Below are 25,917 nucleotides of genomic sequence, written 5' to 3' on the forward strand. Positions count from 1 at the left end.
TGAGTATTCTTCTGATAGCCTAATGGGGATTCCCTTGTGGGTTATTGTTTTTTTCTCTCTGGCTTCCCTTAATATTCTTTCTTTGTCATTGATTTTGACAGTTTAAATATAATGTGCCTTGGAGAAGGCCTTTTTGTGTTGACAAAATTAGGTGTTCTATTATTTTCATGTACTTATATATCCAGTTTCTTCCCCAGGTCGGGGAAGTTCTCTGGTATTATTTCTTTTTCTTTTTTTTGAGGAAGATTAGCTCTGAGCTAACTGCTGCCAATCCTCCTCTTTTTGCTGAGGAAGACTGGCCCTAAGCTAACATTGTGCCCATCTTCCTCTACTTTATATGTGGGACGCCTACCACAACATGGCATGCCAAGCGGTGCCATGTCCACACCCGGGATCCGAATTGGTGAACCCTAGGCTACCAAAGCAGAACGTGCAGTTAACTGCTGCACCACTGGGCCAGCCCCTGTTATTATTTCTTTAAATAAGCTCTCTGCTCCCTTCTCTCTCTCTTCTCCTTCTGAGGTACTCCTTATGTTGCTTTTCCTAAATGAGTTGGCTGTTTTTCATAGAATTTCTCCATTTTTAAGCAAATCTCAATTCTCCTCCACCTGAATCATTTCTAGATTTCTATCTTCAAGCTTCCTAATTCTCTGTTCCATATGATCTGCTCTATTTCCAATGCTTTCTACTTTATTATTCATCTAATTTATTGTTTTCTTCAGTTCCAGAATTCCTGTTTGGTTCTTTTTTTTTCCTAAGATTTTATTTTTTTCCTTTTTCTCCCCCAAACCCCCCGGTACATAGTTGTATATAATTAGTTGTGGGTCCTTCTGGTTGTGGCATGTGGGATGCCACCTCAGCGTGGTTTGATGAGCAGTGCCATGTCCACGCCCAGGATTCGAACTGACAAAAGACTGGGCCGCCTGCAGCGGAGCGTGCGAGCTTAACCACTTGGCCACGGGGCCAGCCCCCTGTTTGGTTCTTTTGTATTTAGAGTTTCAGTCTCTTTGGTGAAGTACCCCTCTGTTCATTAATTTTATTCTTGAGTTCATTGAACTGTCTTTCTGAGTTTTCTTATAACTCATTGAGTTTCTTTATGAAAGATTTTAAATTTTCTCTCAGTTATATTGCAATCTTATGTGTCTTCAAGTTTGGTTCCTAGAGAATTGTCATTTCCTTTTTGTGATACCATGTTACCATAGTTTTTCATGATAATTGATGAGTTTTTTCTCTGCTGGCCTATATGTAGTAGCAAACACTTTTCTTATTTAGGTAAAACTTTGTTTACTTTGATTCTGAGCTGCTTCTTGTTGTATTTGAGAGCCTGCACTTTCCACCCTCCACTGCCTCTGCTGGAGGTTCTGTCAGTGCCCTTATTGTGTTGCTTGTTCCTCTGAGGTTGCTGGTGCCCTACTGCTTGCAGTGTTACTGCAGTCACAGGCATCTCCACCTGGGTCACAAGACTAGAAAGCTCCTCTGCTGCTTCCACAGTTAGTTGGGTTTTGGGTTCCCCCACAGTGATGGAGGTAATGGGAGGGTGTGGTGGGAGCTGGGGTCATAGGCACCTCCACCGTATTTGAGTTCATTGGGTCTGCAGGCACCACTGCCATGAGTGACAAAACCAGAGTTGCAGACACTGCTGCAGCTGGGGGAAATTGTGGTTGTGGGCTCTGCAGTTGCATTACCTGGCTCTCCGTAGGCTTGAGTGCTGCTGCCACATGTGCTACCTGTACAGGTTTTCTGGGGGTGCTGGCACCACCACTGCCAACTTGGCTGGGGTTGCAGGCTCTACCACCATTGCCACAAGGGAAGAGGTAGCTGGGTCATGGATGTCACCATGGTTCCTGGAACCTGCCTTCAGAAGTTTAGATATATGGATTCCTTAAGCATTCTTGTGTGCTGTGCAGGGAGTCTTTTGTTGGTTTATGGATGTCCTACTGGTTGTAACTTAGAGGGGAGAGACAAAAGGAGCAACTCACTCTGCCATGACTCTGACATTTCTCTTGGGATTCTCTCTATATAAAATCATATCATCAGCATGTAATGACAGTTTTACTTCTTCCTTTCTGATTTGAATGACTTTTATTTTTTTGTCTTGCCTAATTGCTCTAGCTATATTGAATAGGAGTGGTGAGAGTGGGCATCCTTATCTTTTTCCTGATCTTAGAGGAAACGCTTTCAATTTCTCTCCATTGAGTGTAATGTTAGCTGTGGTTCGTCATATATAACCTTTAATATGTTGAGGTACGTTCCTTCTACACCAAGTCTGTTCAGGGTTTTTATCATGAAAAGATGTTGTATTTTGTCAAAGGTTTTTCTGTGTCTATTGAAATAATCGTATTTATATTTATCTTTCATTTTATTGATGTGATGTATTACATTTATTGATTTGCATATGTTGAACCATCTTTGCATCCCAAGTATAAATCTCATTTGGTCATGGTGTATAATCCTTTTAATGTGTTCTTGAATTTGGTTTGCTAATATCTTATTGAGAATTTTTGCATCTATATTTATCAGGGATATTGGTCTATAGTTTTCTTTTCTTGTGGTATCGTTATCTGGTTTTAGTATCAAAGTAATGCTGTCTCATAGAATGAGTTTGTTTGGAAGTATTCCCCCCTCCTCAATATTTTGGGAGACTTTGAGGAGGATTGGTGTTAACTTTTCTTTAAATGTTTGGTACAATTCTCCAGTGAAGCCATCTGGCCCTGGAGATTTCTGTGTTGGGAGGTTTTTGGTTACTGATTCAGTCTCTTTACTCATTATTGATCTGTTCAGGTTTTCTGCTTCTTCCTGATTGAGTCTTGGTAGATTGTGTGTTTTTAGAAATGCATTCATTTCTTCTATATTATGTAATTTGTTGGCATATAATTGTTCATAGTAGTCTTTTATGATTCTGTGTATTTCTGTCATATCATTTCTGATTTTATTTGAGTATTCTCTTTTTTTTCTTAGTCTAGCTAAGGGTTTGTGATAGACATTCTTTTCCCATTCTTTTGCTACTAGATTCAAGCTCAGTTAGTATCTGTGATGGAGAATTCTATCTGTCAACTTCACTGGGTAAGGGATGCCTGGATAGTTGGTGAAACATTACTTCTGGGTGCATTTGTTAAGCTGTTTCCAGAAAAGATTAGCATTTGAATCAGAAGACTGAAAAAAGAGATAAGCCCTCACCAATGTGAGAGGGCATTATCCAGTCCTTTGAGGACCCAAGTTGAACAAAAAGGCAAAAAAAAAAAAAAAAAAGAGAGTGAATTCCCTCTCTTTCTTCTTGAGCTGAGACATGTATCTTCTCCTGTCCTTGGACATTGGGGCACCTGCTTTTTGGACCTTTGCACTCTGGGAATTCAGCCTCACTGTTCTCAGGCCTTTAGCCTCCAACTGGGAGTTGTACCATGAGCTCTCCTGATTCTCAGGCCTTCAGACTAGAACTGAATTACACCACTGGCTTTTCTAATTCTCCAGCTTGCACATGGCATATTGTGGAACTTCCCTGCCTCCATAACTGCAGTGAGCCAATTCCTATAATAAATCTCCTCTTATACATATCTATATATATCCTATTGGTTTTATTTCTCTGGAGAATCCTGATTGACACAACATCTGATTACAGATGTCTTTGAACACGTGGGAATATTTCTGTCTGACAATTTCTTAGAAATGTAATTGTATTTTCAATTGGATACATCATTAAATTTTAATAATTATCACTTGTTTGATCTCCAAAATGATTACATTTATTTGTATTCCTACAAACAGTGTGTGAAAGTACCTGTTTTTCTACACCCTTAACAACACAGGATATCATCAATCTTTTAAAAAAATTTTGCCAAACCAATCTAATAAGTGAAAATCATTTTCTATTTCAAATTTAATTTATTTTTAATGGTGGCATGACATCCAATTATTTACATGAATGTGCCTTAATTAATTTGTCCATGTTGTATTATGGATATTAAGTTTTTTTCCATAACTTCTCTGATACATGCAATACTCTATTGTGCATCCTTATGTTCTTTTTATTTTGCAAATAATAATTTATATGTGTAAGTTGAATGGGGTCACCTAGGAGTTGTCTGGTTTGTCCCCCTTCAAAATCTCCTGGGTGAATCCTAGGGTTGCAAGAATAGAATTGACCATCCATCAACTGGTGAATAGATAAGCAAAATGTAGTGTTTACATAGCCATAAGAATAAAGTACTTATATGTGCTACAATATGGATAAACCTCAAAAACAAGCTAAGTGAAAGAAGCCAGATGCAAAAGGTCACATATTGTATGATTCTATTTATATGATATATGCAGAATAGGTAAATTCATAGAGACAAAAAGCAGATTAATCATTGTTAGGGACTAGAAAATGGGACTGATTAATGAATACAGAGTTTCCTTTCTGGGTGATGAAAATATTTTGGATTTAGATAGAGGTGATGATTGCATAACATTGTGAGTGTAATAAATGCTGCTGAATTGTACATTTTAAAATGGGTAGTTTTATGGTAGGTGAATTTTGCATCAATTAACGAAACGAGCAAAAAACTTGAATAAATATTTCTCCAAAGATCTACAAAATGTGAAAAGATGCTCAATATCATTTGTCATTAGGGAAATACAAGTCAAAACCACAAAGAAATATCACTTTATACTCACTGGAATGGCCACATTTTTTTTAAAAAAAGAAAATAACAAGTGTTGATGATGATGTGTACAAATTGGAAGCCTCCTACATTGCTGATGGGAAAGTAAAATGGTGCAGCCACTATGGAAAACAGTTTGGCAGATCATCAACAAGTTAAATATAGAAGTGCTATACAACTTAGCAATTCCATTCCTAGGTGTATATCTAAAAGAATTTAAAACAATTATTCAAACAAATATTTGTACACGAAAGTTCATAGCAGCACTATTCACATTAGCCACAAGGTGGAAACCACCCAAATGTCCATTAACAGATGAATAGGCAAACCAACTTTGATATATTCATACAATGGAATGTTATTGGGCCATACAGAGAAATGAAGTACTCATATATGCTACAGTGTGGTGAGAGACTGAATATGAAGATGGACAATGGCCAGACTGTATAGAAATATAGAACACTGGCCCACAATCTGCAGCAACCAATCCAAGGAGCCAAACTACAACCTCTGTAGCAATTGGTCCCAAACAGTCAAGACATAATAATTACTAGCTTCTCTAATTTTTGCCCCTGCTTCCAACTTAGGACCAACCAGAGAAAGCCCAATATTCTCTCCTTGCCAATCACATAGGAAGCTCTTCTTCTAGTTAGCCTACTACCTCCAACTCATCCAAGCCAACAGCCTCCCATCAGGGCATACCTGAAGCCTTACCCTTTATTGCAGTGTAAAGCGTTTACATTCCCCTGCCTGCCTTTGAGTCTCTGCCAAATGCAAGGAATAGTGGCAGACATTTTTGCTATAGCAAAGTCTGAAAGAAATACCCTTCACTTGTTCTCATTTGAGTGGTCTTCATTTATTCCTGCAACAGATGAACCTGAAAACATTATGCTAAGTGAAAAAAGCCAGATATAAAAGGCCGTTTGTATGATTCCACTTATATGAAATATCCAGAATAGGCAAGTTCATAGAGACGGGAAGCAGAAGTATGGTTGCCAGAGGCTGGGGGGAGGAGGAAATGGGGAGTGACTGCTTAATTGATGTGGGGTTTCCTGTGGGGTGCTGAAAAATTCTGAAACTAGATAGTGTTGATGCTTGTACAACATTGTGAATGTACTTAATGCTACTGAATTATACACTTAGAATTTTTAAAATGATAAACTTTTATGTGTATTTTGCCACAATATAAAACATGGGAAAAAATGACGCAATTTATTTCTGCCAACACATCAAAAAGGAAGAGAAATGCTGCAGCTTTCATTGAAAGCATCCAACCCCTGCTTTGTTATTTGTGGTTATCTCCTTCTGGGCTTCACTACAAAACTTTACTCTTGCTTTGGGTAGATTGTGCTGGACTTGAGGTTTCTATTCCAATAGGACCCTTGAGGAAAGAATTCATCTAAGGGCTCTCTTTCCATCCTCTTCCCCAGTTACTCCCAGAGAGCAGGAGTGATTTCTCAGAAGCCCTTTGCTCAGCCCTCAATAGAGACAGCTCCCCTCACTTTGCAAGGAGGCCTTAAATTAGTTCTCTTAGAAAAACAATCTACTCCGTGATCTGCCTTAATTTATGACTAACTCTCTCCGTGTCTAAAACTACTGGACTGAACAGAACCCGTGAGTTCCAACTCTTGTCCAGAAGCAGCCCTCCCCCCAAACTAGTACCCTGCCACCTGCCTGCTCTCCTGGACTGATCCACCAGGCTCAGAAAGATGCTCATAAGGAGGCCTCCAAGGCCCCAGGAATGTGGGGACTGCACAGTCGCTGTCTGACTGGGGGCCTTGGCCCCTTTTTCTTCCAGCCTCAGTGGGCCTGCAAAGACAGGCTGAGTGGTACATTTGAAGGGAAAAGGAAGAGGGACTCACACTTTCTAAGGATGGATCTGCCAAGAGTCAGGAACCTAGTGGAGTATTACCCCACTAGTAGTGGTGGGGGCAGGAGACTGTGAACTATAGATGTGAATACATTTTAGGGGAAGCATGGTCTGGAGAGCATGTGGAGAGAAGAAGGAAAATACACACATGTTTGTATTTTGGCCGTGAGTCAATATCATTTCTATGTGGTGGAATGAGTGCCCTGATGGGGCTGAGGGAAGGGAAGAAGGTGATTACACCATTTCCATTCAATGGAGTCATGTACTCCATGAATGGAGTTTGGGGTAAGAGAATAAAGTCACCCCCTTCCATATTACCCATGTTTTCCTGTCCATTTATCTTATCCCCTTGTTTTACATGAGAGAAGAGTGTTTCCTTTGAGCTCCTGAAGGGTAGGATCAAAACCTCATACTCTGTCAGCTAGACAGGACACTGGAACAAGATCTCCCTGGGTCCCAATACCAGACCCCAAACAATAACTCTGTGATGTTCATGTCTCATGGGTAAGTCACTTACTTCACCCCTCTTAGCCTCCCTTAGAAAATACATATTTGTGTTACGTGTGAGCTTCATTGCTATGTGTTAGAGTGATGGCACTGCAAACAGAAACAGGTGGAGACTGAGAGTTTAGTGGATGAACCAACTCCCAAGGCATGGGCTCCAGTACCTGTGTTTCCTGATGCACTATACTGGTTGTCAGGCACTTCCCTTCTTTCTGTCCTCCTCTCAAGGAGCCCCAGATTCCTGACTTCTGTCTACATTCCTCTACTGTCATAAAGGGTGGAGGCAAAGGGGTAGGAAAGGGGACAAAGACAGAGTCCCCGGAAATCTGCTATTTTCTGTTCTCTTCCCCTGGCAGAGTTGGGGAAAAGGAAGAAAATCATTGCCCTCTGTCTTCTTGTTCCATCTGCTGTCATGTTCCATTACTTCTCCCTGCAGATAACTTCAGAAAAGCACTTTTCCACCGAACCCTTGAAAGGTGAGGTGCTACATTGGATCAAAAGCTATTTCTGTGTATTTTGGATAAGACGCTGCAGTATCAGCCAGAAGATCTCCCTGGATCCTGGTGGCAGGCCTCACCTCATAACTCTGGGATGACCTTGGATAAGTTACCTCACCCCATGTGGCCTCATCTGTCAAAGAGGATCACACCATCCTTTTCTCTTGGCCACCTAGGTCTGGGCCAGATAATAGTCATTTCCTTCAGGGAAAACACTTTGAGTTTCTAGAAGGGAAATACTTTTCCATGTAAGGCCAGGAAATTATGTTAACAGTGATGCTATAGGCCCAGCAGAATTCTATGTTCAGTCACTACATTTAGTACAATTGAGTTAAACAAAAATTCAGAGTGCCAGGCCCCGAGTGAGGCTCTAGAAATATATGTTGTTGCATGGTAGGAGGGTGGTTAGTACTCGTGGGCTTTGACACCATACAGTTCTGGGTAGAGCCCTACCTCTGCGACCTACTAGCCATGTGACCCTGGAGAAGTTTCTTAACCTCTTTGTGCCTTGAATTTCTGATCCATACGTGGTGATAAAACCATAAAGGACTGTTGTGAAGATCAAATATGTTAATGTAATTAAAGTACATAGCATGGTGTCTGACCTAGAAATGTAGGCTTCAATGGGCCTTCATTCTTTTGTTCAGCCTCCTTGATGTTGAAACTACTTCTGGCTCTGGCTTTACCTGGTGGTAGTGTAACCAATTTCTCCATGTTATACTACTTCAAACACATTCCTTTTACAAAGTTAAACAAGAGCTAAGCAATAAATCTTGAGTTGAAATTCAAGATTTTGGTGTAGTTTATAAGAATGATCTTACTTAAGTTTGAAGAACTGATATAAGAGTAGAAAAATTGATGACTCTCAATTCTATAAGCCATTTGCATTTATTTAACAAATATTTATGGGACATTTATTATATGCCAGGCCTCACAAGGCCAAAAGCCACGTCTTCATCTCAGACCTTTCTCTAGGCTCAAGGCTCATGCATTCCATTACCTACTAGAAATGTATATGTAGAACAATGGTTCTCAAATGGGTGATTTTGTTCCCTGCCTCCAGGGGACATGTGGCAGTATCTGGAGATATTTTTGGTAGTCACAACTGGAGTGCTACTGGAATCTTGTAGATAGAGGCCAAGGATTCTGCTAAACATCCTACAATGCACACAATAGTCCCCATGACAAAGTGCTCTCCAGCCCAAAATGTCGTTAGTGCTGAGGTTGAGAAAATATACTCTAGAGTAAGATAAATGCTGTTACCTACCCCTGTGTGCACAGATTCAGGGTAGAACCCAACTTCAGAGTAGAACCCAACTTCAGAGTCTGACAATCCTGGATTAGAATAACCATGCTGCCTCTTACCAGCCATATGTCCTTGGAAAATGTATTTAACCTCTATGAATGTCTTTCCATTCAGGCTGCTATAGCAAAAATACCACAGACTGGGTAGCTTATAAACAACAGAAATTTGTTTCTCACAGTACTGGAGGCTGGAAATCCAAGTTAGGGTGCCAGTATAGTCCTGTTCTGGTGAAGGCCTACTTCCTAAACAGCTGTCTTTTCACTGTAACCTCACATGGTGGAAGAGGCAAGGGATCTCTCTCGGGCTTCTTTTATATGGGTACTTATCCAATTCATGAGGGTTCTGTCCTCATGACCTCATCACCACCCAAAGGCTTCATCTCCTAACACCATCACATTGGGCATTAGGATTCCAACCTATGAATTTAGGGGCGCCACAAACATTCAGACCATAGCAATGAATCTTAGAAGAGCATACCTGGAGGAAGTAATGAGTTATAACAGGGGATACTTATACCTAACTTACAGAACAGTTGTAAAAAGAAAACAGAATGTAAAGTTCCTAACACAGTGTCTGGTCAATAGCAAGCCCTTGAAGTGTTATTTTCCTTCCTGCCCCGCTTCTTAACTTCTGACTCTAAGATGACTTTAATTTAAACTACATAGCTCTAAACAGAATAACTGTGTCCTAAAGAGCTTCTGGAAATATGATGACAGGAAGGAAAATAAACTCATACAGATTCAAATTGTGTAAAAGAGTTGGTGTCACTTCTGTGTTGTAGAGTTATCTAATGGAGGTGGGATAGGGGAAAAGTTGCCACTCCATTTACATGGAATCAATATACCTTTACTGACCTCTTTGGAGCCTTCTTGGAGAGTTAACAGCAGGAGTGCACACTAATTGGGTGAGTTCTTATGGCTTCCTAAAGACAAATTCGAGAGAAGTGTAAAGTGTGATGACGGGTCTTCTGGAGAGAGCGATGGAGTCAAAGGAAGATGTTGCTTCTAGTGCTTGGCAAACTACTTTCTATGCAATCTTAGGTAAAACATGTACCTTCTCCTGGCTACTAACTCAGAGTTAGGGCATGTGATTTGAGTTGATCTTCTAGTAGGCCAAATTTGGGTAAAAGTGATTTAGGTTACCTCTTCCCAAGCATTTCTGTCATCATTTAAATTCTCATATTCTAGTGTTATTGGAGGATTAAACAAGTTAAACTACCTCACAAGAAATCTGGGACATTGCTGAGGCAGCGAGAAAAAGAGTACTGGTGGAAACTCTCAATGACTCTTAACACTTCTGCTTGAAAGGGGCACGCTCCATTTCCTCTTATATTTCTCTCATAATTGGCCAAATCAAGTCATATGCCTAAGCCTGATGTCAGTGGAGTGGAATCAGTGGGTGTAGGAGGGACCTCAGGGACCAGCCAATTCATGTGACCCCACAGCCAAACTTCTTGACCTAAAGGGCAGGATTTGATCACCGTTGTCTTTCTCAACATGAGAAGTTGTTGAGGATGTACCCATGAGGGCACAATACCAGGGAAGAGTAAAATTATCATCTTCTATATGCAAAGCTTCTGGTTATAGTGTGAGGAGGTTGAAAGAAGGAACCTCATTCCAATCTTGTCACTTATCTGAAGAGAGTCTTAGTCTCTGTGAGGCTGAACTTGATTATCTGTGATGTGGAACTCACTATGCCTTTCTCATGGTGCTGTCCTGAGTTATAAATGAGAAAACCTGTAAGGTACATATGAGACACAGTAGGACTTCAACATGTATCAGTCCTGGCCTACCTGCCTCCTTCCTCCAAGAGGGGAGATGACATTGACCTAAACCAAAGGGCATAAATGCCATAGAAAGCATCTGGAAAGGTAGTAGCAAGAGCTGAAATATAGCCCCATAATGTATTTGCTTTGGTGCCAGTTCTGAGTTATGAGATGAGTTGGGGAAAGGTAAAAAAATTATCACATGATTTCCTAATAATGCACATACTTTCCTATCCTCTTAGTTTACCATTTAGTTTGACACTGCAGGAAGAGCAGTTTCCCATTGCTTCTGAGGTATAAGAGACAGTATGGAGCAAAGTAACATGGATGCTGGACAGAAGACTAGAGTCAGGAGACCAGACACATCCTTGACAACAGAACCTTGGGTGAGTCACTGCCCTTGTTCTCCCCTCAGCTCTAACACTATGATGCTTTATAGCAGTGGCCTGAGCTTTGGGTCAGAGAACTCAGTTTAAACTTGAACAGCCTTGGTTGATGGTTATATGACTTTTTCGTTTTTTGGTCTGAAACTCCACATGGTAGATAAAGTTCTAAGATGATCTCCAGTGATCCTCATCCTTGTATAATCCCCTCCCCTTTGAGTGTGGGTAAAACCAATGAACAAGAAGAGATAGCACTTTTGTGATTATGTTGTGTAATATGGCAAAATGGAGATTATCTGGGAGAGGGGCTGAGCTTATCAGATGAGGCCTTAAGGAGACAGTTTTCTCTGGCTGTTCACAAGAGGGGAGGTCAGAGATTCAAATCACAAGAAAGATTCAACACACCCTTGGTGGTGGAAGATGAAGGAAGCCACATGACAAGCCATGTGAAGGAATTGGCATAACCTCTAGGAGCTGAATGCACCCCCAGGTGACAGCCATCAAGAAATCAAGGACTGCAGTTCAACAGCCAATAGGAAATGACTTTTGCCAGCAGCAAGAATGGTCTTGGAAGTGGAATTTCCCCCCAAGCCCCAGAGGAGAGCTCAGTGGAGCTGACGCTGACACTTTGATTCCAGCCTTGTGAGACCCTGAGCAGAGAACACAGTCCATGCCATACCAGACATGTGACCTACAGACCTGTGAACTACTAAATGGGTGTAGCTTTCAGTTATGACGTTTGTGGTTACATACCAACAGAAAATTTATACATTCTAGTTAAGCAAAATCTACAGATTTTACCACCTTAGCAGTATTTCTAAACAGTATTTCTAAAGCTCTGCTGCTAGCAACTAAAGGTGCCCAGGCTGCCATGTCCCATCACTGGTTCTGGCAGTGGGCATGGGGAGCAACCTTTTTGCCAGCCGTCTCTGTGCTCAGGATCATGTGCTTTGGAGTCACATACATCCGTGAAGAGAGGATAGTGATATCTCACTACCAGGGTTGTTATAAAGATTAAATCCTCCATTAACTTGAAGGACGTAGTGCTGGACCCTTTAAAACAATCTGCTTCATAAATAGTAGCTGTCTTTCCTCCATGGATCAGGGTACTCCTGTGGCAATTTGACCTGCCTCATCAGCCAGGGTGCCTTAACCAGGAGCCACATTAGAATCACTGTGATGATCCTATTCTAAACCTTCACCTGAAACTCCCTTGTTGGTGGAAACAGTACTTCTATATCAAAGGGCTTTAAAGTTATTAAGCCATAATAAAATGTCTGAATACCATCTGCTACAGCCTTGTTTCCTGCTCCTGAGAAGTGAATCTTTTGTTCTATTCAGGCCTTCATCTGTTTTACTCAAAGTCCACCTATTTAAATGTTAATCTCATCCAAAACACCCTCACAGAAACAGCCAGAATAATGTTTGACCAGATATCTGGGCACCATGGCTCAGTCAAAGTGACACATGAAATTAAACATTACACACTAAAAAATTATTCGTTGTTTATCTGGAATTCAAATTTAACTAGGTCTCCTCTGTCCTGTCTGGCAACCCTACACATGGACAGCTCTGTGGAGAAGACTCCAAGTGCTCCAGTCAATAGCCCCAGCTGAGCTCCCAGTAGATGCCAGCACCAATCCTCATCCTTGTGAATGAGCTCTCTTGGATGTCCCAGCTGAGAGGTGCCTCTAGATGACTGCAGCCCCAGGTGACAGACACCACATGGAGCAGAAAAACACCCAACTGAGCCCCGTCAACCCACAAAATCCTGAGGGAATACATGGCTATTGTTTTGGGGTGTTTGCTAAGCAGAAATAGATATTCGAAACATTATGATTTTGGTGAATGTTCCCTCTTTTTATGTGGTCTGTTATCATTGGCTAAGATAAATATTCTCTTATCCCGGAAGGCTTGGTAAGACTTTGTTATAATTTTGCCTGTAGTTTGTGTGTTGGTTTATGTGTGGGAAGACACTTCTGAGCATTTCATCAATTCCTTCTTGAGGGGCTTTCCAAAGAAAATTTTCATGATGTATGATATTCACACTAGTCTTGCAAATTGGAAAATGATTCCATTAATAATTATGGAATCACACTGAAATCACATGAATTAAGGTACTGAGAAAGTGTTGCTACAAATGGCTTCATGAGGGAAAGCCTCATACATTGGCTTGGTGTGTATTCATTCAGAACAAAGGATATTTATTCACTTTGAGAGTGTTTCTCAAAGTTTTCCTGAAAAACTTTCTCCTGCTACATGGATTTCCTTTGGCAAGGAAGCCACTCTCTGAGTACACATAGACAGGGCTCCTTAACCAAACAGCAGGTAGATATGCATTGCAGTCTTTGGTCTTTGTGACTGACCCAGTGCAGCACTGCTGAATGGACAAGTCTGTACAATTCTGTACAATTCTGGAGCTCATTAATGGGAAGCCCACTTGCCAGCAAATCTAAGCTACTTTCTCCAATCTTGCCTTGATAAGGAATCAAGGTGATGTATTGTTTTCCTTATTCTTTTTTTAATATTTCTTAGTTGGTCCACAGCTTAGACATGGAGCAAGGGTGGATTTCGGGGAGGGTAAGCAATAAAGACAAGCATTTTGAAGCAATAACATAGGAATTGTTGGTGAGCAAGTGAGACACAAAAGGAGGAGAACTGTGGGCCTATTGTAAGACCGACTTTTGAGGGCAGAGCAGAATCCGTGCTCCCTGTGGGAAGCTTGTTATATGAGTTTTGAAGGGAGAAAGTCTTGGCTATGCAACCCCCCCATTTCTCCTTCCAACCTCACCAATCAGGTAAGTTATTCCTGCAAAAGAGAAAGAGTGAGTGTGTAGAGGGGCTGGAAGTTTGTTGGTCATGAATGTTCCTCTACAGGGAAGAAAATATTGGGAATGGTGGATAAGAATTCCCCAGAATAAACCAATGTATGGTTCAATTGACTATATTTCTGCCTAATAAATGACTATATTATTCTAGGCCTGCCTCCCTGAAATATCTCTGAGATTTCTTAAATGACATTTGTTTGTTTATATCATTAAGTCACATTATTATAGACAGTCTCTTAGTTCTCTGCCACAGATGGCAAACTGCTTAGCATGGCATGTGATTTTACATGTTCATCCTCTGGGGGCTAGCTCATCTCTGAGAACCCTAGGATACCTCCTTGGGTCTCTGTGTACCAATAATACTCCCCTACTGTCTCTTTAAAGCAAACAAAATTCCTGACGACAGGGACATGCTTTGTTCCAACAACATGGGCAGAATTCTGCCAATTGCCGGGGTCCTAGTCTAGTGCCTGTAATTTGCATGCGGAAATGGTAGTGGTCAGGTGGTAGCCTGAAAAGCGAAGGTGTTCTGCTTTAGACCAAAGGCCAGGAGGAGGAGAGTGCAAAAGCACTTCCACTGTGGAGGATAAGCCTGCGCGTCATCGTTGCCATAGAAACCTGACGTCAATATGGCGACCGCGACGGCTTCTATATAGAGACAGACGTGGCCTGGCGGGAAGAATAGATCTTGCTTTCGAGTCTTTGATACTCAGCCGACAGTGTGAGTTCCCGCGATGGGGGCTGAGCTGCCCTGACGTGTAGGGAGACAGAGGGGTCCCAGATTTAAGTGGCCCCTTTGGCCGTTTGGGACTCGCTGCTCTGGCGACCGGTCTCGCAGGCAAAGATGGGCCCCAGTGAGTGTGGTGTCCTGCTCCAGGGATGTCTTGAAGCTACTTTCCTTCTAAAGGCAGGGGCGCAGGAGGAAGACACGGGACGACTCTCTCTGAGCCCCAGCTCCTCTCCCTGCCAAACAGGATAAGAATGCTTAACCCACAGGATCGCTTTGAGCGTTCAGTGACAACACATGAGCAATCTCATGGCCCCGTGGTTATTGCGGGACCGTGAATGCCTGTATGAATTCAGGCTACTTAGTATTAATTTTCAACTTTTTAAATTAGGGCATAGTCTAGGAAAGGAGAGGGGAAAAAGCCCATTATAACATCTGGTTGTTAGAGTCAGTACCCAATCTTATCAATGTCATCGTCACTATCCCAATGCCTAGCATGGTGGAGGACACATCGTTACTCCACAAAAGCATAGTGATTGCTGGATCTGTCTCTCCCTGCTCAGCTCTTCATGCCGGAGGCCTAGCTGGTATTAGGTTTCTGACAGAGGCAGGTTCTGAAGATGTGTGTCCTCATAGCTGCTGAAGCTTCTGTTACAGATTCAAGGGCAGCAGTGCTCAGAGACCCCAACACGTCACATCCCTGCTGGGATATGACGTCTGGCTCAAGTGAGTTCATAGATCTGAACGAAAGCATGTTATAGAGTAGCTCCTGTGAGGTTCACAAACTAACCTCAAAGGAGAGAAGCTGCTTTGATCTCCTCATGAAAGAAGAGGTTTAGCAGGTTGAATGTCATTCCGTCAGCAGCTACCTGCTTTGCAGTAGCCCTTAGGCTCATTTTAGAGATGCTTTCTTTGTTTGCAAGCAGTAAATTGGCTAGCAAGAGGAAGGGTCTTCATGTTTAACATGCATGTACATAAATTTAATATATTTTCTGATTGTATAAATAATAATCAGTGATTCCCACGGCTCTCTCCCATGGTTGTTGAAATAAGCCATTGGCTTGAAGATCTTCCTAGCAATTTGGCATTGATTCTTCTGTAGTCACCATGTTGTCATCCATTGTATACTGAAATATTTTAAGAAGCCAGAAATTTTTCAAGTATTAGTTAAAATATCATTTATAAGAATTTTGTATTTTCAAAATTAATAATTACCTTATAGTTTGCCCTATTATAATGATACCCAGCAATATCCCCAACGATAACCAGGTAGGCTTAAATGTCATTGTTATTATTTTTCCAGGACATAAGATTTTCAGTTCTGTGCTACATGGCCTCCCTACCCCTCCCACTGCCCTGTCCCCAGGCAAACATAGTTCTCCTGTCACTATGGATTAGTTTTCATGTCCTAGAAACTTATTTAAGGGGAATCATAGAGGTTTTATTCTTTTTTGAGGAGGCAATCTGACTTTGTTCATTCATGATGTTTTTGGTTTACCCACTTTGTTGCATACATCAATAGTTCATTCTTCTTTTATTGCTTAGTAGTGTTTTAGTATATGGATATACCTCAATTTATTTTATCCATTTACCTATTGATAGATATTTGAGTGGTTTCCAATTTGGGGCTCTTATAAATAAAGCTGCTATGAACATTTGTGTATTAGTCTTTACATAGACATAGACTTTCTTCCTCTAGAATAAATACTTAGGAGTGTAATGGCTGGATCACGTGATAGATGTGAGATTAATGTTATAAGAAACTGCCAAACTGTCTTCCAAAGTGGTCGTACCATTTTTCATTTCCAGCAGCAGTTGTGTGAGAGTTCCATCCTCCACAACCTTGGCAAGACTTGATGTGTTCAATCTATTTAATTTTAGCCATTCTCATGGGGATGTAGTAGTATCTCACTGTAGTTTGTATTTACATTTCTCTAATGATTAGTAATATTGAACATCTTTTCATATACTTATTTGATATTTGAGTACTTTTTTTTTGTTGAGTGTCTGTTCAAAACTTTTGCCCATTTATTTATTGTAGTGTCTGTTTCCTTCTTATTGACTTTTGTGAGATTTTCTATATTCTGCATACAAATACTTTATCAGATATATGATTTTCAAACATTTTCTCCCAGTCAGTGGCTTGTCTTTTCATTTTCTCAGCAGTGTCTTTGGAAGAGCAAACGTTTTTAACTTTGAGGAAGACCAGTTTATTGATTTGTTCACTTATGGTTTGTGGTTTTGGTGTCTCATCTATGAAATCTTTATCTAATCCAGTGTCACAAGGACTTTCTCTTGTGTTTTCTGGTAGAATTTTTACAGTTTTCACTTTTATGTTTGGGGTTATGATGCATTTTGAGTTAACTTTTATATATAGTACTATATGTGGATCACAGTTCATGTTTGTATATATGGATATCCATTTCTTCAAGAGTCATTTATTGAAAAGACTTTTTTCCACTGAATTGTCTTTGTAGCTTTGTTGAAAATAAACTGTCCATATATGTGTGGGTCTGTTTCTGGACTCTTTATTTTGTTCTTTTGATATACATTTCTACCTTCACCCCAATATTATAAATTTATAGTGAGTCTTAAAATCAGGTAGCATTTATCCTCTAACCCTGTTCTTTTCAAAGTTCTTCACAGTCTAGGTTCTTTTCATTTCCACATGAAATTAGGAATCATCCTGTCAATTTCTTTAAAAAAAAAGTGTCTGCTGGGACTTTTATTGAGATTGCATTGAATCTATAGATCAGTTTGAGGGAAATAGATATCTTAGCAATGCTGAGTCTTGGAAACTATGAAGATGGTATGTCTCTCTATTTATTTAGATCTTCTTTAATGTCTCTGAGCAATGTTTAGTAGTGTTCAATGTACAGGCATTGCACATTCCATGGACAGATTATTCATAAGTATCTCATACTTGTTGCTATTGTAAATAACAGTATTTTAAATTAAAATTTCCATGTATTTTATTTTCACTGAACTGTCAGTGGCCAAATGTTCAACAGTAGCCATTGAGGAATCTTTTTGGTTGAAAGTACAGGCTACTCTAAGATAGAAAAGGTACTTGATGTATAATATACATTTGCCTCTATTTCCAGGTCAACTTTTATTAGTATTGGCAGTCTACTAAAACCAGGGGGAAGAATGTCCCAGAGACAGTTCTACAGGTCATCTACAGAAAAATCCATCACTAAAGTAGTTTGAAATTTATGTGTGTGGTCAGAAATGACTGTGTTAAATTGTGGGGCTTTTGTTCTTTTCACTGCAGCGAATCTGCTTCAGTGAATTCCTGGGAACTTGGGTGATGAGAGAGACTCGGGAGTCGGGGAGGAAGGGGAGAGAGAGAAGAGGAGAGAGAGAAAGAGAGAGCATGTATGTATGTATGTATGTATGTATGCATGTATGTGTGTATTGCTGAAGCTACCAGGAATCTTTATTGTGAAGGATACTTGAGGTTAATTACTGTGTATTGTCAGTCCTGTTCAATTCCTAAGACATATTGGAACCTAATCACGGTAGATATTGTCTGTTTTTCCCCAGCTTTACTTGGCCAGAATGGTTACCATGGTAACTCAGTGACTGCTGTGGGATTTGATGCAATCTGAGCATCCATTTATGATTCTTACCTGAATCACTTGTTACTATGGTTTCTGTCAGCTGTTGCTTTTCCAATTCTGTCATTCCTTCTATAATTATTAGTTAGCATTTGAATGTAGGGTTAAGCCTTCTCTTTTTCCTCTATCATTAATTAATTAATTCTTTTCATTTCTATCAGTATGAAAACCTAGATTCCTACTTTTTGCTCAAAGAGTTTATTATCATTACGTATTTTGATACTCAAATTATCCCAGAATTGGCCAGTGTTAGCCCTTCTTGTTGGCCTCTGTGTCTATTTGACACCTCCCTCAACTTTGAACATGTATGTTCTTCTCTGAGCCTATCTCCCATCTGTAGAAAGGAAGTAATGATGGCCACCTCAGAGCATTGTTTTGAGAATTTGAAGATGAAAAATAACAACTTACAGCGTGTGACATCTAGTAGGTCATCAGCAATGTTAGTTCCCCATTCCAACTTTGCAACCTTAATTCTGTTAGTGTGATGCCTCTGACATTAACATAAAAGCATGACTACCAGAGAGAATACTTGGAAATGTAATAGATAGCAGGGATCAGTCCATAATTCCGTGATGTGTGAGCTTCAGTGTCGTTGCATGTGTGGAAGGGGGCTGTGTGATGGAGCTGGGGAAGAGGCCAAGTGTCACTGAACAGCTTCCAGTGGACTGAGTGGGGACAGGCAAGGACATTCTCACTTTTTTCTCCTGTTTTTCATGTGCTTTCCCATCCTCTCACTTTACTCTAGTCCATGAACTCTCTTATCCCCTGACTGTCCTTCTAGTGGACCCTCAGAGAAGGGTGTGGACTCTGAGCCTCAGAAACAGGAGCTGATAGAGAAGAACCAAATGTGATGTCAAGTGTGCAGACAGATTCCTGGAGCAAGAGTGAAGAGATCAAGGTCCCATCATTGGGACACTTAGGTAAGTCACTACCCTTCCACTAGATTTGTCTATACAGCAGGGTAACAATACCCAGTGTTGCTGACCACCAAGGAGTACTCTGGAGTTTAAGTGTGATCCCATGTGGGAAAGAAATCTGTGGTCATAGGTGGGAGGAAAGGACCAGTGCACTTTTGAGTAATTACATTAACAGAGACATCCCAGATGTCATAGAACTCTGCATGGCAGACATCAAATTAATAGCACACAAATGCCAGATATTTAGGTCATGATTTTCCAAGTGTGGTCCATGGAGCACTTTATCAAAATTGTCATGGAGTACTTGTTAAAACTGCAGACTCGTAGGCCCACCTTAGGTCTGCTGAATCAAAACCAGGAAGGTGCGATGGGAGATGCCTACGTTTTTAACAATTTCTCTGGTTGGTTGAGGTATTCATCCAAGTTTGAAAAGCACTGCTATAGATTAACTCTAAGGTCTTCTTAACATTTTGAATCCTTTAATGTCTAATGTCTTTGTCAGTTTCTCCTGCCACTCAGCTTTAAATGTCTGTGTCCTCTCTGGAATGTCAGATAGGTAGCAATTCCTTCATTTAAATAATATTTATTCAGTGACTTATGTGTGAGGCACTGAACTAGGCACTGGGGACACAGCTCAGAGAACAAGACAGGCAGGGTCCCTGGAGTTTCATTCTAGTTTGGGAAAACTGGCAATGACCAGGTAAACCTATCAATAAGTGGGACAATTCCATATGGGGATGACTGCTTTGAAGAAAATGAACACATGAATAGAGTTAAAGTGATGATGATGGATTATTATGGTGGAGTTGTCAATGAAGCTTTTTCTCAGGGAGTGACATTTGAGCTGAGTCCTGATGACAGAAGCCAGGCTTGGACAGGCCTTTGGGTCAGTGCCCTTGTGATGTGCGTGGCATCAGTTGTTCCAGGAGCAGACAACGAGCTCAAGTGGCTGAAGCGTGGCAGACAAAGTGTAGATGGTAGGAGATGAGCTCCAAGGGCAGACAGGAGCCACATCATTTGGGGGTATATAAGGAGTTTGGAGTTCCTTCTGATGGTGGCAGTTAGAGTATGGGGGTGACATGCTCTGATTCATGTGCTCACAAGGTGACTCTGGCCACTGTGGAGCATGGACTGGAGAGGGACAGGAGAGCTGTGGGGATAACCATTAGGGGGATCTTGCAGAAGTCCGGGGGAGGGACGAGGGTGGATTGGCCCAGTGCTGCAGCAGTGTGCAGAGGACGGGATGGCCCTGGACAGGGCATGTAGGAGGTGGGGCAGGCAGGACCTGCAGTGGCTGTGTGTGAGCGGTTTGTGAGAATAAGGCAGGATCCTGGATGACCCTTCATCTTATTGTTTGGTCATGTGGAGAAACGGCAGTGCTATTTTCTGAGACCAGTTGTTCCAAGTGCTTTCAAGAGATTCTCAAGAAAATCAGTTAGGTCATCCAACAGTAGTTATAGTGAAAGTTAGTGATGGAAACAAGGAACCATAGGAAAAGACAACCTACCAAGTGGGAGAAAACATTTTCAAACCATGTATCTGACAAGGGGTTGATTTCCAAAATATAAAAGTAACTCATACAACTCAACAACAACAACAACAAAACGAAAAACCTGATCAAAAAATGGGCAGAGGGTATGAACAGACATTTTTCCAAAGAAGGTATACAGATGGCCAAGAGGCACATGAAAAGATGTTCAACATCACTCATCATAAGGGAAATGGAAATCGAAACTACCCTGAGATATCACCTTACACCTGTTAGAATGGCTATAATCACCAAGACAAAAAATAATAAATATTGGAGAGGATGTAGAGAAAAAGGAACCCTCGTACACTGCTGATGGGAATGCAAACTGGCACAGCCACCATGGAAAACAGTATGGAGAGTTCTCAAAAAGTTAAAAATAGAAATGCCATATGACTCAGCTATCCCACTACTGGGTACTTATCCAAAGAGCTTGAAATCAACAATTCAAAGAGACTTATGCACCCCTATGTTCATTGCAGCATTATTCACAAAAGCCAAGACGTGGAAGCAACCCAAATGCCCTGCTATGGATGAATGGATAAAGAAGATGTGGTGTACACACACACACACACACACACACACACACACACACACACACAATGGAATACTACTCAGCCATAAAAAAGACAAAATTGTCCCATTTACAACAACATGGATGGACCTTGTGGGTGTTATTAAGTGAAATAAGCCAGACAGAAAGACAAGTACCATATGATTTCACTCGTATGTGGAAGATTAACACATGGGCAAAAAGAAGAGATTAGTGATTACCAGAGAGGAAGGGGGTTGGAGGATGGGTATAAGGGGTAAAGGGGCACATTTGTATGGTGACTGACAAATAATAATGTACAACTGAAATTTCACAGTTATAAACTATTATGACCTCAATAGAATAAAAATAAAATCTTCAGTTCCTTGAAAGTATAAAAATTAATGTGCAGGAGCCATCGCATCTCAGATTTAACCCTTGAATTTTCCCATATTTCCCTCTTATTTCCACTTTAGAGTTAATGAGATGCTCCACTGGAACAGTATGGGTTTTGAGTTCAATATATATTTAGCTATTAATGAAAGGAAGAATGGAAATTGTGTGTCAAAGTAATACTAGTAATCTGTGAAGACTATTAACTCGTAATGTAGAAAACTCTTTCTGCAACTTAGACTTTGAAGGGGGAGAAAGAGAGAGACAGAGACAGAGAGAGAGAGAGCGCTTGTGGCTGCATGGGGATGAGGGATCCAAGGAGGGATTTTTTAATCTTCAATGCCTTGAAAGTTGAGCAAGTTTAAAAGTTGAGGTTGGCAGTTCTTTTCTTTCAGCACTTGAAAAATGTGCCACTTTCTTCTGTACTTTATGGTTCCTTATGAGAAATTTTCTGTCCTCCACATTGTTTTTATCTCATAGGTAATTATGTCATTTCTTTCTCCCTGCTTTCAAGATTTTTTTGTGTGTTTAATTTTCCTAAGTTTGATTATGATGTATGTGTTTCATGAATTTCTTTGGGATGATCCTGTTTGGAGTCTGCATGGCTTTTTGAACCTGTAGGTTTGTCTTTTGCCAAATTTGAAGTTTGTCAGCCATTTTTCCTTCAAATACTTTTTGTGCCATGTACTTTTTCTCTTCTATTCCAAGACAGCAATGATATGAATATTACATCTTTTGTTATAGTACCACAGGTTTCTGATATTTTGCTCTATTTTTTTTAGTCTGTTTTCCTTCTGTTCAAATTGGGTAAGTTCTGTTCTATCTTCATGTTCACTGATTCTTTTTTCTCTCCTCTCCATTCCACTGTTTCATTCATCCACTGAATTTTTATTTCAGTTATTGAATGTTTCAATTCTAAAATTTCCATTCACTTCTTCTGTGTATCTTCTATTTCTTTGTTGAGACTTTCTATTTTTCTTTGTTTTCAAACATGTTTGTATTTACTCATTGAGCCATTTCTGTGATTACTTCAAAATCCATGTCAGATAATTCCAAAATCTGTGTCATCTTGATGTTGGCATCTGTTTATTGTCTTTTCTCATTCAAGTTAAGATTTTCCCAGTTCTTGGATAGAAGAGGGAATTTTGTCTGTATCTGGGGTATTTTGGATATTATGTAATTAGACTCTGGATCTTAATTAAATCATCTATTTTAGCAAGGCTTCGGTGACACCACGCCAGTGGAGGAAGGGGATCACAGTCTCATAATAGCCAAGTGGGGATGAAAGTCCTGGTTCCCCACTCAGCCTTCTCTGACACTGGATTTGGGGTGGAAGGGGAAGAGATGCCTCATTACCATTTGGCAGTTGTGGGATTTCAGGCTCCCCACCAGGCCTCTGCCTACACTACCCTGGCTTAGAGAAGAAGCATATACCCTTGCTGTTCCCCATGTGGCCTCCACTGACACCATAGGGGGAGAAGCTCATTTATTGCCTGGTGGGTATAAAAGTCCAGGTTCCCCATGCAACCTCTACCTACATGAGGGGCAGGGCATGAGAGTGGAAGGGAAGGAGTGACTTGTTACTGCTTAGTGGAGGTGGGATTACACTCCCCACCAGGCCTCCACTGACACCACCGTGGTAAGAAGGGGTAGACACTTCCTTACTGCCCTCCATGTGGCCTCCCTTGACACTGTGGAAAGGAGGAAGCCTCCTCATCACAGGATGGTCATGATAGTTCTACTGTCCCACTTGGCTTCTGGTGACATCAGCCCAGAGAGGAGGGGAAGGGTGCCTTCCTTTCTATCAGAGAGGAGAGGAAGGTGCCTCATTATGACTGGGTGTGGATGGAAGCCAGGCTCCCTGCGTGGTCTCCACTGACAACATGGAGGGCTGTGTTCATTTCCACTAGCAGGGATGAAATCCCTGTTCCACATGCAGTCTTCTCTGATACCATCCCAGAGGGTGGGGAGGGGTGCCTGGTTACAATCAAGTGAACAGGGAATCCACATTCCCCACTCAGCCTTTGCTGGCATTATGGGGGTGGAGCTGTGTGTCATTCTGTGGTGTTTATCTGAGGTAGGGTAGTTGTTGTCTAAAAGCTTTCTTTCTTTCTAGATTTCCCCTTTTCTGGTTCTTTGTCTTTTCTTGAAGCTCTTTTTATCTTTTCCTGTTGGCATTTTTGGGTCTCCTGCTTCTCCTGCATCCAGTCTGGCATATATGGGGCACAAATAAAACGAAGGGAATTCAATGCCATGCCATTAGTTGCTTCCCAAAGTCCCTAGCCATTCTGTCTTTTTTCTCTCTACCTTTCAGAGTCTTCTTATTTTTGTTTTTCCTATAAAATCCAGAGGTTTTAGCTGTATCTATCAGAAGACATAGGGAAAAATGTGTCTACTCCATCTGTCCCCAATCAGAAATCCTTTCCTTTTATTTTTAATATATGTAAAATTTTATATGTTTACATTTCTCCAATTTTCAGATAAAATGTACCATTCTATACATTCCTTTGTGTACACTGACATTTTCACTTAACAGTATATCTTGAAGATCCCTCCATAACTCTATGTGGAGATACTCATAATTCTTCTTTAATATTACATAGTATATATACTGTTTTGTGATTGAACAAGCTTACTCATCCAGCACATAATTGATGGATATTTAGTTTCTTCTCATTCTTTTGCTATACAGTAGTCCCTGCCTTAGCCACAGGGGATGTCCAGTGGATGTCTGAAACTGTAGATAGTACTGAACCCTATATATACCATGTTTTTTCCTATACATACATACGTATGATAAAGTTTAATTTATGTTAGGCACAATAAGAGATTAACAAAAATAACCAATAATAAAATAGAATAATTGTAACATTATATGTAATAAAAATTATGTGAATGTGATCTCGCTCTCAAAATATCTTATTGTACTGTATTCATCTTTATGATGATGATGATGTGAGAAGATACAATGCCTACGTGATGAGATAGGGTGAAGTAAATGATGTAGGCATTGTGATGTAGAGAATTTTCCATTTAATATTTTTGGACCACAGTTGATCGAGGGTAACAGACTGCAGAAAGTGAAACCACAGATAAGGGGAGACTACTGTACAAATAGCACCAGAGTGAATATCTATATCTATAATCTTTTTGTGTCACTGCCAGTTTACCTTTATATATACTTTATATATAAGATATATGTATATAATATCTATAATATATAAATATACATACATATTTCATTTATATATTTAATATATGTAAAGTATATATTTAGTTGTATATATATTTCTGGACATGGGATTTCTGAGTCAAAGAGTAAGGGCATATATAGTTTTGCTAGATTTTATCAAATTCCTCTCCACAGTAGTTGTATTAGTTTCCTATTGCTGCTGTAACAACCTGCCACAAACTTGGTGTCTATAAACAACAGAAATTAATTCTGTCACTGTTCTGGAGGCCATAAGTCCAAAATTAGATTCACTGGGCCAAAATCTAGCAGTCAGCAGAGCTATGTTTATTTCAAAGGCTTTAGGGAAGAATCCATTCCTTGGTTCTTTTAGTTTCTAGTGGCTGTTGTCATTCCTTGGTTTGTGCCTGCATCATTCCAACCTCTGTCTCCTTGGTCACATTGACTTCTCTTCTGTCTGTGTCAATTCTATCTCTGCCTCTCTCTTAAAAGACACTTGTGATTGCATTTAGGGCCTACCTTAATAATCCAGGATAATCTCCCCCATTTCAAAATCCTTAATTTAATCACATCTGCAAAGACTCTTTTTCCATATGTGGTAATATTTAGAAATTTCAGGGATTAGGACCTGATATCTTTGGAAGCCAATAGTTAAGCCTACTACAGTAATCATACCTAATTTTGCATCCCTGTGAGTAATGTATGAAAGGTTGTAATTTTCCCATCCTCACCAAATGAGTGTGTTGATAAACCTTTGGATTTGCCAATCTAATAGTTTAGAAATTGTATCTTAGTGTGTTTTTTGTTGTTGTTAAAGACTGGTACATGAGGTAACAACTGTTGCCAATCTTTTTTTTTATTCTCCCCAAAGCCCCCCAGTGCATAGTTATATATTCTAGCTGTGAGTGCCTCTGGTTGTGCTATGTGGGACGCCGCCTCAGCATGGCCTGATGAGCGGTGCTATGTCCACGCCCAGGATCCAACCAGTGAAACCCTGGGCAGCTGAAGCAGAGCATGCGAACTCAACCACTCGACCATGGGGCCGGCCCCTTAGTGTAGTTTTAATTGCATCTCTCTTACTTGAATCAAGTTTGAGATTGTTTTCGTATATTTGAAGACGTTGTGCATTTTTTTGTTACTTGTTTATATTTTTTACACGTCATTGATAGGGTTGCTGTTTTTAATGACTCTATATTGATACACTAATTTATAGAAGG

General features: G+C 40.5%; 1 protein-coding gene across 7 annotated transcripts in view; it reads left to right on the forward strand.

Annotated features, from left to right (window-relative positions):
- Positions 1 to 14,405: 14,405 nt before the first annotated feature.
- Positions 14,406 to 25,917, forward strand: part of LOC111771476 (nuclear RNA export factor 3-like) — a 69,246-nt gene continuing 57,734 nt past the window's right edge. For 4 of the 7 annotated variants that reach the window (XM_070258273.1, XM_070258275.1, XM_070258274.1 and 1 more), the window contains exons 1-2: positions 14,406 to 14,514; positions 18,922 to 19,060. The gene's annotated coding sequence lies outside the window, so the exon portion shown is untranslated. Of the gene's footprint in view, positions 14,515 to 18,921; positions 19,061 to 25,917 lie in introns of those variants that run through there. The other 3 variants (XM_070258272.1, XM_070258271.1, XM_070258279.1) reach the window with 2 other exon arrangements.

This window comes from Equus caballus, chromosome X (assembly GCF_041296265.1).
Source record: "Equus caballus isolate H_3958 breed thoroughbred chromosome X, TB-T2T, whole genome shotgun sequence".
Classification (NCBI taxonomy): Eukaryota; Metazoa; Chordata; class Mammalia; order Perissodactyla; family Equidae; genus Equus; species Equus caballus.